Genomic DNA, 16,194 nt, shown 5'->3' with positions numbered 1-16,194 from the left:
ACCAGCACTCAAGCGCGTTGGTTGAACCTTCGAGCCAAACAAAGGAAATATCGTGGATGCAGTTCCCCATCCAGTCCTGCAAGAGGCATTTGGTATCTGGCGCTGTCACGATTAGGATGGCGGCTTCAGCAGTCAATTCTTTCCAGATAAATATTCACTGCTCTTTGTCGTGTGTGGGAGTCTGAGAATACAGAAAGTCGCATGTGTTGGAAGCACTGGTGCACATTACTGGGCTGCGTTCAGTTGATTCGTTTAGTTATACATTGAATAATTGCTTTAACCGGATAGATTACTGTGCTCTTGAGCTGTTTTCTGAAACTGGATTGAGTGGCCCCATAAATAAATGTATTTGTGCAGCAACTTAAATGTTGCAGGGTTTCTCCGACTTGACTAAATATAAATTCTGAGTTGCTATAATCCCTGCTATTTTTGCCCGCAATGCGATTATATAAGAAATGAAAAACATACACCAACCATAGAAGTATAAAGCTGCCGGATATGCTAAAGAGCAAAATCACAGACTTCTTTCTGCTCTCCATCTCTGGGTCACTGTCATTCTCTCTCTTGCTCTGACCCCTTAGTTGTTTACGGACTCGACTTGCCACTAAAATGTGTCTGACTGTCAGGGCGTTGAAGAACAGAATTACAACGAATGGGAGCAATGGGGATAATACCGTATTAAAACAGTCATATCCTGCCCATGCAGGCTCAGTATAGTAGCTTGTCTTGACATAACAGAACCACGGCACATTGTTGATTATCAATAGAGGTTCAAGTGGAAAGTAGAAGGGGATGCTTTTCAAACAAAGCAGAGTGCAAGTTGTTGCGAGAATCACAGACGCCATTTTTTCAGTGCAATATTTTGTTTTCAGCTTCTGGCAGCAGATTGCCACGAATCGGTCAAAGGTAAAAGTGACAGTGAACCAGACAGAACAGTCTGTAGCTGCATGACGCAGGACATTCATAACTCTGCACACATGCGTAATGTACAAGAAAGTCCATGGATAATAATAATTAACAATCTTCCACAAAATGAGATCAGTGATAATGAACGCTAGATCCCCCATTGCCATTGCCATCATGTAGCGAGTGGTGCAGGTCGAGAGGCCACACTTTCCCCGGGATAGGATCATAATCGCCACTAGATTAACTTGTTGGGAGGCAGCGAGCAAGAGAGAGAAGAGAATAAAGAGAGCAATGATTCACAAAATATTCAAAATATCTGACGCAAACATGAGATCAGGGTTTTAGCAATAATGTTGGCTGGTTGCAGCCACACCATACAGTACAGTTTTAATAATCTCAACCCAAACCACACCCACCTCCAGTCCCACTTCCACGATTAAAGGATTCCAATCGGAATCATGGGAAGGCATCCTCTGCTTGAATTCGGACTGCAAAGTAAATACCTCCTGAGGCTGGAAGTTACTCATTTCATTTGTTTCCCAGTTTTATGTGTGACAGGCCAGACTTGCCCGTTTTACTCAGACTTACCACAAAGGCGCCAGGGGTGGGTGATTCAAACCAGGCGCCCAGCCCCAGCAGAATTCCTGCTGGAGCAGGACAGGCGGGATAAGAAGTGGAAAACCAGATCTGCAGAATTCCCTGCAAGAATCAGAACACACGTGCAACAGCAACACCTCGTGATTTTGCTGAATTAAACGACTAAGAAGTAACATTTCAGGTGGAATGTTCATATTTATCCGATGTCAAGGTGAGGAAATAGAATTCAGCACTTAGGAGAAAAGAATTTCATGACAGTGATTTGTGAAGGGGATTAATTTACATGAAAACAGTTAAATGTCGATTTAATAAATTAATCAATGAAACTGTGCTGTTCTCCCCTTTGGTTGTCAATAAATAGCAAATATCCATTGCTGCCAGTGCCGTAAAACACGAGATAAAACAAAAACATATGTCGATTGATGCACTTATCATCAACCTTCAGCAAAATGATTCCCCTTCGAAATGAATTACATTCGTAAAACACGGAAGCAGCTCCTTCTAATGAAAGATAATTCAGGCGAAAAATCAAAACTGGACCTTCTTTATTTCCATTCCAATTAGTGACTCGCACCCGATTTGTTCCTACGCTGACACATACCCCAAGTACCTTACCACTGCGATCAGATATCCCGCTCCAGTGAGTGCTCAACACTCGGGACAACTCCACTGTGACAGCTCCAGCCAGAAATAAATTGCCTCCGTTTGCTGCGTTGGTCTCCATGTCACCAGTCGGCAGTTTTCCAGGAAAGCCAATACAAGTTGATACCTCAAGGTACCTCTAGATTGATGGGCGCACCGTAGCACAGTGGGTAGCACAGTTGTTTCACAGCGCTAGGATTCCAGGTTCGAATCCCAGCTGGTCACTGTGTGTGTGGAGTCAAGGGGAATCATTTTGCTGAAGGTTGATGATAACTGCATCAATCGAAATATGTTTTTGTTTTATCTCACGTTCTCCCAGTGTCTGTGTGGATTTGTTTCGGGCGCTCCGGTTTCCTCCCACAAGTCCCGAAAGACTGGCTGTTGTGTGAATTGGACATTTTCCCTCGGTGTGCCAAAACAGGGACGGAATGTGGCGACTCGGGGCTTTTCACAGTAACTTCATTGCAGTGTTAAAACTTGTGACAATAAAGATTATTATTATTCTCATTGGTGCAATGTTGCAAAAAGTCAACTTTAAATCGGATCAACAAATTCTATACCAAAGCCCCACCCTCTCCATAACTGTCAGTAATCGACGTTATAATTCACAGAGTAAAGCACGGGGGCCGCTAGCACACACGTCTGCTCGGGTACAAACACTTACCAGGAACACCGATAGCGGCAAGGGTAATGTTGTATATTTTCAGAATTGTGTCGGTCGGAAAATGCATTTTCTGCATGAAATGATCTATCCCTTTGTACCATAGAAAATGTCTGCGTTGAACACTGATTATATACTTCCCCAGGTCGGATCATTTATACACAGTGGAATCCCGCGGGGGGTGTAGAATATTGCAACATTTATTTTCTGTTTGGAGAAACCGAAATTACATCATAGAACATAGAACATTACAGCGCAGCACAGGCACTTCGGCCCTCTATATTGCGCCGACCTGTGAAACCACTCTGAAGCCCATCGAGACAATTCCCTTATCGTCCATATGTCTATCCAATGACCATTTGGATGCCCTTAGTTTTGGCGAGTCCACTACTGTTGCAGGCAGGGCATTCCACACCCTTACTACTCTCTGAGTAAAGAACCTACCTCTGACATCTGTCTTATATCTATCTCCCCTCAATTTAAAGCTATGTCCCCTCGTCCTATACATCACCATCCGAGGAAAAAGGCTCTCACTGTCCACCCTATCCAATCCTCAGATCATCGTGTGTGCCTCAATTAAGTCACCTCTTAACCTTCTTCTCTCTAACGAAAACAGCCAAATGAGGGTAAATCATATCGAGTCTGTTTTGTGACATAATCTATTTATCTCAAAACTTGTCTTGGAAAGCAACAACGATTGGATCATTTCAATCGCTGCCATTTTCTATTCAAAATCGGAAGCTATATCGTCCCGGCAATGAGATAGTTCTATAAAACACCACCATTCCAACACGCAGACCTCCATATTGTTTCAGGGACATCCTTCACTAGACTATAATACATCACCTCAAGCTCACGCACCATGTTTCGCAAACATAGCATTTTACGGAAATGCCAGAGACTAACAAAATAATCCCATGCGGCCGCTCGTCATGTCCAGCACATCACGGCCGCCAAACCAGAGTAATTTATCATATCCCCACAACGCAGCGCGTTTGCGCACGCCCAATGCAACCAGAACATCAAACATTTAAAACCGGAGGACGGTGGATTTCTGGGGTGCACTGTCTGAAATGGTGGAGGAGGAAGAACTATGCATCGCATGTTCAGGTAGACTTTTGGTCCTGCATACCAAGAGCTGGAACCGTGGAAGTAGGCTGAGTAGACCATCCTCTGCCAGTGCAAAGATGTTGGGGTAAATGGGTTCCTTATGTGTCTTGGCCTTCCGGTGCTGATTGTTGTTTCCGACCAAGTGCTACAAAGTGGCACATTCCAGACCCAAGGACAATGTACTTAGGGTCGTTCTAAAGCATGGCGGCAGAGTCACAATGGGAAGCCTGGCTGGTTCCGTCCTTGAACCCAAAATACACCTTGTGACGGGAATCGTGTACACTCTCTCTAACCGTATGCCTCACGTTGAATTGACGCATTTAATGTCATATGTATCACAATTGTATTGAAGCACTTTAAAGTGCAACACGATCTATGTTGGCAAATTAGTTTGATTAAATTTGATTAATTCATGCTTTCTCTTGGTCCCTCACCCCAATACTGATAGCAAGTATTCACTTCCATATCCCCCACCCACGTTACCCCTGCCTTATTCAGGACTCCAGATTCAACACTGACCGGTTCCCCTTGAGGAATCACTACTTTCCCCATCTAAATGGAGAGATATCTCAACGTGCTTCAGTGCAGAGGGATCTGGGTGTCCTCGTGCACGATTCTCAGAACAGTATGTACAGCAAGTAATCATGAGGCAAATGGAATTATGGCCCTTTTAGCTCGTGGGATGGAGTACAAAGTAGGGACGTGTTACTGGAAAAAGTACAATGCGTTGATGAAACAGCATCTGGAGAAATGGGTAATGTGTTGGCATGCCTTATTTGAGGAGGGATGTAGTTGCTTCAGAGGGGCAGGTGAGAGGAGACTCACTGGATTCTGGAGGTAAGGAGTTTGTCTTGTGAAGTAAGATTGAGCATGAAATGAATTGACAAAGTCGAGTGGAGTGGATGCTTCCTCTTGTGATATATTCTAGGACGAGAGGTCAATTTTAGGATAAGCGGTTCACTAACACAGAGTGCAGTGCATGCCGGGACTTTGATTTAATTCAAGGAGGATATATGTTTCTATTTGGTAATGGGTTGCGGGGTTATGGAGAATGGGCAGGTGTTAAGGCAGAGTGGAGATCAGCCACCATGGTATCGAATGGCAGAGCATGTTCGAAGATTTGAAAAGTCTCTTGTTGGAACGAGCTCTTGTGAAATTATGGTGTGGAGAATTCCGTCGTTGGATTGGGGGTGGGCAGAGTAAGAAGTTTTACAACACCATGTTATTGTCCAACAGGATTGTTTCGAATCACTAGCTTTCGGAGCGCAGATACTTCATCAGGTGAATGAAGAGGTGGGTTCCACAAACAGATATATGGACAAATTCAATGATTCAAGATGATGCTTTGAATGCGACTCTTTGCAGGTAATTAAGTCTTTACAGGTCCAGACGGTGCGTCTGGGGAGAGGCATAATCACAGGTTAAAGAGGTGTGAATTGTCTGAAGCCAGTGCTGTTGGTAGGATTTCGGAAGCCCAGGCCAGATAGTGGGGGTAAATGTAATCAGACATGACTACAAGCTCCCCGTTGGGGCCGTACTCTTGCGCACAGCAGAACTCGGCTATCAGTTTCTGATTGGCGTTGTCACGTATCCTAAAGGAAGTCATGCAGAACGCTCACCCAAAGATCAGAGGCTGAATGTCCTTGACTGCTGAAATGTTCCACGATTGGAAGGAAATATTCCTGCCTTGCAGTTCTTGCTTAATGTCCGTTCGTCCGTTGTCGCAGTGTATGCTTGGTCTCGCCAATGTATCACGCCTGCGGACATCATTTCCAGCACCGTATGATGCAGAGGACATTGGCCGAGTCATAAAAGTATGTACCGCATACCTTGATGGATGGTGTTCTCATGCGTAATGGAGGTGCCACTTTCGATGATCTGGCAAGTATTACAGAGATGGCCATGGCAGGGTTCTGTGGCGTTGTGGTCGCTGTACTCCTGAAGGCTGGGGTGTTGGCTTCAAACAATGGTCTGTTTGAGGTTGTGCGGTTGTTTGAAGGCAAGGTGTTCTGGGGATGGCCTTGGCAAAATGTTCACCTTCGGCGATGTCGTGGTGAAGGCTGTGAAGAAGATGTCGTAGTTTCTCCGCTCCGGGGACGTACTGGACGACGAAGGGTGCTCTGTCGGTTGTGTCCCGTGTTTGTCTTCTGACGAGGTCGCTGCGGTTTTTTGCTGTGGCACGTTGGAACTGTGGATCGATGAGTTGAGAGCCACATCCCATTCTTACAAGGGCGTCTTTCGGTGTTTGTAGATGCCGGTTTTGTTACTCCTCGCCTGAGCAGATCCTGTGTACACGGAGGGCTTGTCCATAGGGGATAGCTTCTTTGATGTGGTTCGGGTGGAAGTTGTAGAAGTGGAGCATCGTGAGGTTATCCGTGGGCTTGCGGTAAAGCGAAGTGCTGAGGCCACCGTCCTTGATGGAGGTTAGTGTGTCCAAGAAGGCAACCAATTCTGGAGAGTAGTCCATGGTTAGTCTGGTGGTGGCATCGAACGTATTGATGTCATTCTGAGGGCAACTAAAAACATATCTGTGATCAATCGCCTTCCAACTGATGGTGTGTGTCTCTGCTGTGGAAAGGCGTTGCTGCTTTCCGAATATGGTTGCCCATTGTTAGGTCCGTATGTCAATGGTTGGGGTTTACAGCACTGATTCTTTTCACCGGTCCAAAGATGAGCATCAAAATTCCAGAGGGCAGGTAATTGGCGAGTGGCAATGAGATAATTCTGAAATTATTTTCTTCCCTACATGGAAAGGGCTTGCTGAACGCCGGTTTGCTCAGCACGGGGAAGGTGGGAGCACAGTGGTATTGTCTCTTGCTAGACAACTAATCCAAAGACCCAGGTTCATACTGTGAGGATCCGAGTTCCAATCGCAACACTGTAAATGGGATTTGAGTTCAGTTAACAAACCGGAATGTATTTATTAAAAAATAACTTCCTTTGAGGAAGGAACTCTGCCGTCCATACCTGACCTGGCCAACATGTCACTCCAAATCGAAAGAGATGTGGTTGGCTCCTTAACCGCCTCAGAAATGGATGAGCAAACCATTCAGTTCAAGGACAATCAGCGATGTGCAGTAAATGTTTAGCCAGCGATCGTCACCGGTATCCAATGCTTGCAATCAAAACTGGTCAAATGGTCACAAAGATTTGGATTATTTAGTACAAATGTGGGGACTTTACAAGTCATATCTCGATAAGTGGACAGGTATTCGTGGATAATTTGACAGTGACTATAAATTGATAGGAATCCGGGTATATGGGAGAGACAGGAATCGCAGGACATCATGATGTTCCTTTGGAGAGCCGCGGACGAGTCCAAACGGTTTGTTTTAGCGCCCTCATTATAATTTGATTCTGTAAATAGTTGAAAAGTTCTCAGCGAAAGTAAAAAAGAGTTTCCCTTGTTTCGGATCCCAACTGCACGCAGCCAAGAATATTAGTAAGCACGTAGACTCGGAATGGCTGTTTCAAATAAAGGGGTTAGTCCATTAATGCAGCCGTCACTTCTCCTCTGGTTTCCTTAATTATATTAAAAGCGGCTGCCCACAGGACTCAATAAAGTATTGATAGGCTACAGATCTCACTACCTCTGCCAGTAGGAGCATGTGTGCAACAAAATGTATATTTTACTGAGTGTGATAACTCTCTTTGACGGTAAGAGATAATAAAACAACATGTTGTTCAGATTGCTTTTCTATTCTTGTCTTTCATTTTAACACAGTACGAGGTCTTTCAACACCAGGTTAAAGTCCAACATGTTTGTTTCGATGTCACTAGCTTTCGGAGCGCTCCTCCTTCCTCAGGTGAATGAAGAGGTATGTTCCAGAAACATATATATAGACAAATTCAAAGATGCCAGACAATGCTTGGAATGCGACCAGTAGCAGGTGATTAAATCTTTACAGATCCAGAGATGTGGTAACCCCAGGTTAAAGAGGTGTGAATTGTGTCAAGCCAGGACAGCTGGTAGGATTTCGCAGGCCAGATTGAGGGGGATGGATGTAATGAAACATGAATCCCAGGTCTCGGTTGAGGCCGCACTCGTGTGGGAACTTGGCTACAAGTTTCTGCTCGGCGATTCTGCGTTTTCGCGCGTCCTGAAGGCCGCCTTGGACTTCAGGACTCCTGGCTCTCTTTGAGTCAGGCAATTCTCGAAAAAGACTCAAAATGAGAGAGTGTTTAATGAAATGAAAATGAAATAAAAATTGCTTATTGTCAAGAGTGGGCTTCAATCAAGTTACTGTGAAAAGCCCCTCGTCGACACACTCCGGCGCCTATTCGGGGAGGCCGGTACGGCGCGGAAGTTGTTAGGCAAAGGGGAGGTTTCGCTTTTGTAAAGAACAGTTTTGAAGCAAGCGTGCTGGACGCAGCGAACCTTGAGTCAGAATGTTGAGTCATTGAGAGTCAGGAAGTGACTGTCCCAAACCCAACTGGGAATAACCAGTCTCCAGGAAAGGGACTCGGTGGGCGGAGTATCGGAGTGAAGCGCCAAAGATCAGCACAGCTCTGAACTCGCCCTGAATCCAGAGGCGGAGCTGCTGATATGCTGTCCGGATTCAGAGAGTGGCGCAGGGCAAAGGAAGCAGCTGTTTGTTCTGGAGAAGAGGCACAGCAGAAGAAGAGGAAAGAGGGGCAACAGCGAAGCGAGGGGAGCAACAGGGAAGGGGGAATGCGGTCACTACAGGCAACATCGCTCACAGCCGGATAGCTTAGTCGGTAGAGCATCAGACTTTTAATCTGAGGGTCCAGGGATCAAGTCCCTGTTGGGACAATCATTTTAAATCCCAATGATCGACGCTGACCTGAAGTCATCGAGTGAATCCACTGGGAAAGAAGCTCATCGGCTCATTGTGCCTCTGCTACCCCTCAAACCCCTGTCTGTTCCAATCCCAGTTTCCAGCCAAGGCCCGACGCCTTTGCATTCCATGGGGTTGAATGCTTCATCTATTCTCCTTTGTGTGAATAATACCATCATTATAAGGAGAAATGTCTGCCCATCGCTTTAAGATTGATCCCTGAAATATTTGCGTTATGCTGATTTTTTTTTTTTTTTTGCTTATTTTGAGCTTTTCGGCGAATTGAATCTGAATTCTGACATGATCAGGAATTGAATTTCATCCAATCCCAATAAAGGATGCTCTTTGGATCTATCTGTTGCTGCTGTTCAGTTAAACCTCATTGTTATGTTCCAATAAATTCCATCACATTTATATTTAAATACATTTCACTTTGTTTTCTTAATTCAGAGCCATTCTGCACTCTGTCCCCTGGGTTTCTGTGGCCATTAGCACCCGGTTTCCCTGGATTCCTGTGGCTATGGCTCATCTTTCTTTCTCTCTCCACAGTATAAATATTTCCCACTTTCTCTGTCTGTTAGCTTTGACAAAGAGTCAACGGACTCGAAACGTTAGCTCTTTACTCTCCCTCCAGATGCTGCCAGACTTGCTGAGATTTTCCAGCATTTTCTCTTTCGTGGTTGTATGTCTGTTCACATGGAAATTCAATTGGTCACAACTTGTCCAAAAGCAGCAATGGATCCATTGTGGCTCGAACCCAGGACCTGCTGCGTGTAAAGTAGACGTGATAACCACTACACCATGGAATCAGCTAGCGGCAGTTGCACTCCTTATATGACTGGAGTTTGTGATTGTTCCATCGCTCCGGAACCTTTGTAAAGCGTCTATTTGATGGGAATGGATCAGCTGTCAACACCTGACTTGCTGTATAACATGTTTGCGTGTCCCACAAAGTCGCGTTCAGCTGATTGTGCCCATTTTTTTCTCTTTGAGTCAGGCAATTCTCGAAAAAGACTCAAAATGAAAGAGCGTTTAATGAAATGAAAATGAAATGAAAATCGCTTATTGTCACGAGTAGGCTTCAATTAAGTTACTGTGAAAAGCCCCTCGTCACCACATTCCGGCGCCTGTTCGAGGAGGCCGGTACGGCGCGGAATTTGTTAGGCAAAGGGGAGGTTTCGCTTTTGTAAAGAACAGTTTTGAAGCAAGCGTGCTGGACGCAGCGAACCTTGAATCAGAATGTTGAGTAATTGAGAGTCAGGAAGTGACTGTCCCAAACCCAACTGAGAATAACCAGTCTCCAGGAAAGGGACTCGGTTGGGCTGAGTATCGGAGTGAAGCGTCGAAGAGCAGCACAGCTCTGAACTCGCCCTGAATCCAGAGGCGGAGCTGCTGATATGCTGTCCGGATTCAGATAGTGGCGCAGGGCAAAGGAAGCAGCTGTTTGTACTGGAGGAGAGGCACAGCATAAGAAGAGGAAAGAGGGGCAACAGCAGAGCGAGAGGAGCAACAGCGAAGGGGAAATCCGGTCACTGCAGGCGTCTTGACTCACAGCCCGGATAGCTCAGTCAGTAGAGCATCAGACTTTTAATCTGAGGGTCCAGGGTTCAGGTCCCTGTTCGGGCGATCATTTTAGATCCCAATGATCGATGCTGACGTGAATCCACTTGGAACGAAGCCCATCGGCCCATTGTGCCTCTGCTCCCCCTCAAACCCCTGTCTGTTCCAATCCCAGTTTCCAGCCAAGGACCGTCGCCTTTGCATTCCACGGGGTTCAAGGCTTCATCTATTCCCCTTTGTGTGAATAATACCATCGTGACAAGTGGAAATCTCTGCCCATCGCTTTAATATTGATCCCTGAAATATTTGCGTTATGCTGATTTATTCTCATTTTTTTTGCTGATTTTGAGCTTTTAGGCGAGTTGAATCTCACTTCCGACATGATCAGAAATGGAATTTCATCCAGTCCCAATAAAGAATGCTCTTTGGATCTGTCCGTTGCTGCTGTTCAGTTAAACCTCATTGTTATTTTCCAACAAATTGCATCACATTTATATTTAAATACATTTCACTTTGTTTTCTGAATTCAAAGCCATTCTGCACTCTGTCCCCTGGGTTTCTGTGGCCATTAGCACCCGGTTTCCCTGGGTTTCTGTGGCTATGGCTCATCTTTCTTTCTCACTCCACAGTATGAATATTTCCCACTTTCTCTGTCTGTTAGCTTTGACAAAGAGTCAACGGACTCGAAACGTTAGCTCTTTACTCTCCCTACAGATGCTGCCCGACTTGCTGAGATTTTCCAGCATTTTATCTTTCGTGGTTGTATTTCTGTTCACATGGAAATTCAATTGATCACAACTTGTCCGAAAGCAGCATTGGTTCCACTGGATGCTCGAACACAGGACCTGCTGCGTGTAAAGCAGACGTGATAACCACTGCACCATGGAAACAACTGGCGGTTGCTACACTCCTTATATGACATGAGTTTGTGATTGTTCCATCGTTCCGGAACCTTTGTGAAGCATCTATTTGATGGGAATGGATCAGCTGTCAACAACTGACTTGCTGTATAACATGTTTGCCAGTCCCACAAAATCGCGTTCAGCAGATTGTGCCCAAATTTTCTCTTTGAGTCAGGCAATTTTCGAAAAAGACTTTGTTTTCTGAATTCATTGAGAATGCTGGCAGGCAATGCGATGTTCTTCAATGGTAGTTTGTACCGACTTTGTATTGAAGTGTAACTGCAGTATTATTTTCATTGACATAACAAGTATTGTCAGCGCCGACTGAGAACTCCGCCGCCGCCTGCAGATTCCCCTCCAAGGAACACACGCCATATTCACTTGGAACCATATTCCCATTCACTCACTCTTGTTGGGTACAAATCATGGAGCTTCCTTCCTAACCGCTTTCTGGGGGCACCTACACCACATGGACTGCAGAGTTCCAGAAATCCACACCACACGCAGGTTCACGGGAATTGGATGAGAGCTGAAATTATGGAGCGCTAGTGTATTGCTTTTTGTAGTTTGAAATTGCAGATTATGGTGGAATGACCATAATGATGTCCAGGAAATGTTGCGTCAATGTTCTAAGATAAAGGAATTGGATACAGAATGGTTGTTGGTGTGGTGAGTGGCACGTTTTGCCAAGGTGAAATTCGAACAAGGGTCACAGTGCCGAATGGGTATTGAGAAAAGGCGGTGAGTGAGAGAAACGCGCGTTTAACAGATTGGGTCCCCGCAGAACAAAATGTAAAAAGTGAGTGAAAGTTGGGGAAGGGGCAGGAGGCAAAGTGGAATTTGAGACGGCGAAGGGTCACGAGATACACAGCATTCGTTGGGAAATTTCGAAATATTTCAGTCTGTAACCCAATTTTTGGACAAAATATTTTTAAAGGACAGAGTGCTGATTTGCTTATTTAAGAGCTCACAGGTAATGGTCATGATGCACGCTAATTAAATAGGGGTTGGAAAGATGTTGCGACGCAACACGCCAGCTTTGGCAACGCGCAGATGGGGGAAGCTGGTTGTATTTCTATTCACACGGAAATTCAGTTGGCAACGAGTTGTCCAAAAGCAGCAATGATTCCACAGGAGCTCGACAAAGGACCTCCCGCGTCTAAAGCAGGCGTGCTAACCACTACACCGTGGAACCAGCTGGCGACACACTGACCTCTTTATATTACTGGAGGTTGTGATTGTTCCACCGCTCCTGAAATGTTGCAAATCGTCCATTTGGTGGGATTTGCTCAGTTGTCAGCACCTGACCTGTTGCAGACATGTTTGCCTTTTCCTTAAAGTCGCGCGCGTTTATCTGATTGTTCTGAACGTTTTTGCAATTTCCCCCGCAAAAGAGACAAAACGAAAGAGCGTTTAAATGTTGCGGCGCTGAGGATGTGGGCAAAGGGGAGGTTTCACTTTTGGAAAGAACATTTTTGAAGTTGATGCGTTGAAGCCAGTGAAACGTGAGTCAGAATGTTGAGTAATCGAGAGTCAGGATGTGAGTCAGGGAATGATTGTCTAACTGACGAGGGAAATGTAAAGTTTGAAAGATGCAATGTTCGCGGCCAGCCAGTAATAGTCGCCAAAGGCGGCTTTGCTCTGGCTCGGATAGCACAGTCGGTGCAACGCCTGGCTTTTAATCTGAAGGTCCAGAGTTCAAATCCCTCCTCGGATGGTAATTCAAATGATTGATGCTGTCGTGAACTCATCGAGTTAATTAACACCGAAGGAAGCCCATCGGCCCATTGTGTCTCTGCTGCCCCGCAAACCCCTGTCTGTTCCATTCCCAGCACAAGGTCCGTCGCCTTGAAATTCCACAGCGGTTCCAGGTCTCATCAAAACTCTTCTTGTGTGAATACTAACATCATTGCAAAGAGAAATCCCTGCTCGTCGCTTTCAGATAGATAACTCAAGTATCTGGGTCATGCTGACTTTTGTTTGATTTTTTTTTGCTGAATTTGAGCTTTAAGGCGAGTTGAATGTGAATTCCGACATGATCTGAATTCGAATTACATTCATCCTCAATAGACGAGGCTACTTCCATCTGCCCTTTCCTGCTGTCCAATTAAAACGAAATAGGACAACGAGGCCACTGCAGACGTCAGAGCAGCCTTCTCCAAGGTCAACCCACGGAAAGACACTGGCTCAGATGGGGACCCGGACCAGCACTCAGGTCTTGCACAGATCGCCTGAAGACATCTTTAACCTCTCTTTACAACAATCTGAGGTCCCTATCAAGAAGACGACCATCATGCCTGTACCAAAAAAATAGCCAGGCAGCATGCCTTAATGACTATCGACCAGTGGCACTGATATCCATCATCATGAAGTGCTTCGAAAGGTTAGTCATGGCACGAATCAACTCCAGCCTCCCAGATTGCCTTGATCCACTACAGTTCGCCTACCACTGCAACAGGTCTACAGCAGACGCCATCTCCATGGCACTGCACTCCACCCTGGAACACCTAGGTAACAAAGGTACCTCTGTCCGACTCCTATTTGTCGACTACAGCTCAGCCGTCAAAACCATCATTCCTACGAAACTCATTACCAAACTCCATGGCCTTGTCTCCTCACTCTGCGACTGGATCCTGAACTTTCTAACCCACAGGCCACAATTAGAAAGGATAGGCAACAACACTTCCTCCACAATCATCCTAAACACCGGTGCCCCACAAGGCTGTGACCTCAGCCCCCACCTATACCACTTATATACCGATGACAGTGTGGCCAAATTCCCCTCCAACTCGATTTTCAAATTTGCTGATGACACCACCATAGTGAGTCGGATTTCAAACAATGAGGAGACAGAGTACAGGAATGAGATAGAGAACCTGTTGAACTGGTGCGACGACAATAATCTCTGCCTCAATGTCAAGAAACGAAGGAGATTGTCATCGACTTCAGGAAGCGTAGTGGAGAACATGCCCCTGTCTACGTCAATGGGAACGAAGTAGAAAGTGTCGAGTGCTTCAAGCTTTTTGGTGTCCAGATCACCAACAACCTGTCCTGGTCCCCCCATGCCGACACTATAGTTAAGAAAATCAACAACCGCTCTACTTTCTTAGAAGACTAAGGAAATTTGACATGTCAGCTACGATACTCACCAACTTCTACAGATGCACCATAGAAAGCATTCTTTCTGGTTATATCACTGCTTGGTATGGAGCCTGCTCTGCCCAACACCGCAGGAAACTACAAAAGGTCGTGAATGTAGCCCACTCCATCACGCAAACCAGCCTCCCATCCATTGACTCTGTCTATAATTCCCGCTGCCTCAGAAAGGCAGCCAGCATAATTAAGGACCCCATGCAACCCGGACATACTCCCTTCCACCTCCTTCCATCAGGAAAAAGATACCAAAGTTTGAGGTCATGTCCCAACCGACTCAAGAACAGCTTCTTCCCTACTGTCATCAGACTTTTGAATGGACCTACCTCGTATTACGTTGATCTTTTCTCTACACCTTGCTATGACTGTAACATTATATTCTGCAGTCTCTCCTTCCTTCCCTCTGTACGATATGCATTATTTGTACAGCATGCAAGAAACAGTAATTTTCACTGTAAAATAATACATGTGACAATGATAAATCAAATCAAATCCAATCAAAGATAAAGAGCAATAGTTGGGAAATATCGAAAACTGTTAGTTCGGAAACAAGTAGTGGACTATTGGGCAAATAACGTTCAAGAAGTGAGTATTTAATAACTCACACGTAAGGATCATGATACACGCTCATGAATAATGTTTGTTTGGAAAGAGATTTCCATTCAGCACGTTGGCTTTGGAAACGCACGGATAGGGGAAGATGGTTGTATTTCTACTTCCATTGAAATTCAATTAATAACCACTTAACCAAAAGCAGCATTGATTCCACTGTGGCTCGAACCCGGGACTTTCAGCGTGTAAAGCAGACGTGATAACCACTACACCACGGAGCCAGCTGGAGATCCATTGACTTGTTTATATAACTGGACTTTGTGAATGAGTCCTTCACTCCAGAAACTTTGCAAAACCTCCATTTGGTGCGATTTGCTCCGCTGTCAACACAAACTTGTTGTATACAAACTTGTTGTATACATGATGTGGAGATGCCGGCGTTGGACTGGGGTGAGCACAGTACGAAGTCTTACAACACCAGGTTAATGTCCAACAGGTTTGTTTCGATGTCACTAGCTTTCGGAGCGCTGCTCCTTCCTCAGGTGAATGAAGAGGTCTGTTCCAGAAACACATATATAGAAAAATTCAAAGATGCCAAACAATGCTAGGAATGCGAGCATTAGCAGGAGATTAAATCTTTACAGTTCCGAGATGGGGTAACCCAGGTTAAAGAGGTGTGAATTGTCTCAAGCCAGGACAGTTGGTAGGATTTCGCAGGCCAGATGGTGGGGGATGAATGTAATGTGACATGAATCCCAGGACCCGGGGTTTCTGGAACAGACCTCTTCATTCACCTGAGGAAGGAGCAGCGCTCCGAAAGCTAGTGACATTGAAACAAACCTGTTGGACTTTAACCTGGTGTTGTAAGACTTCGTACTGTTGTATACATGTTAGCGATTCCCACAAAGTCGCGTTCAGCTGACTGTTCTCGACGTTTCTTCTTTCAGACAGGTAATTTACCTGAAAAAGAGGCAAAATGAAGGAGCGTTTAAATGTTCCTGCGCGGAGGTTGTGGGTAAAGGGGAGGTTTCGCATTTGGAAAAAAATTTAAGCAGCGACTGTGTTGGAGGCCGTGAAACGTGCGTCAGAATGTTGAGTAATTTAGAGTCAGGAGTGACCGTCTCAAACCCAACTGGGAATGATTGTCGGATTAGAACATAGAGTGCAGAAGGAGGCCATTCGGCCCATCAAGTCTGCACCGACCCACTTAAACCCTCACTTCCATCCTATCCCCGTTACCCCTCCTCGCCTTTTTTGTCGCTAAGGACAATTTATCATGGCCAATCCACGTAACATGCACGTCTTTGGACTG

At 45.4% G+C, this 16,194-nt stretch overlaps 1 long non-coding RNA gene and 1 other non-coding gene across 2 annotated transcripts in view; both read left to right on the top strand.

Moving 5' to 3' along the window:
* The window catches only part of LOC140411586 (uncharacterized), a 362,769-nt gene that overhangs the window by 252,235 nt on the left and 94,340 nt on the right, over positions 1 to 16,194 (top strand). The window lies entirely within an intron of this gene.
* On the top strand, positions 10,269 to 10,341 carry trnak-uuu (transfer RNA lysine (anticodon UUU)). The gene has a single exon. It is a non-coding gene; the product is annotated as a tRNA-Lys (tRNA).

Source organism: Scyliorhinus torazame, chromosome 4 (genome assembly GCF_047496885.1).
Source record: "Scyliorhinus torazame isolate Kashiwa2021f chromosome 4, sScyTor2.1, whole genome shotgun sequence".
Classification (NCBI taxonomy): domain Eukaryota; kingdom Metazoa; phylum Chordata; class Chondrichthyes; order Carcharhiniformes; family Scyliorhinidae; genus Scyliorhinus; species Scyliorhinus torazame.
Note: the sequence above shows the minus strand (reverse complement) of the source record. Positions and strands in the feature narration are given on the sequence as shown.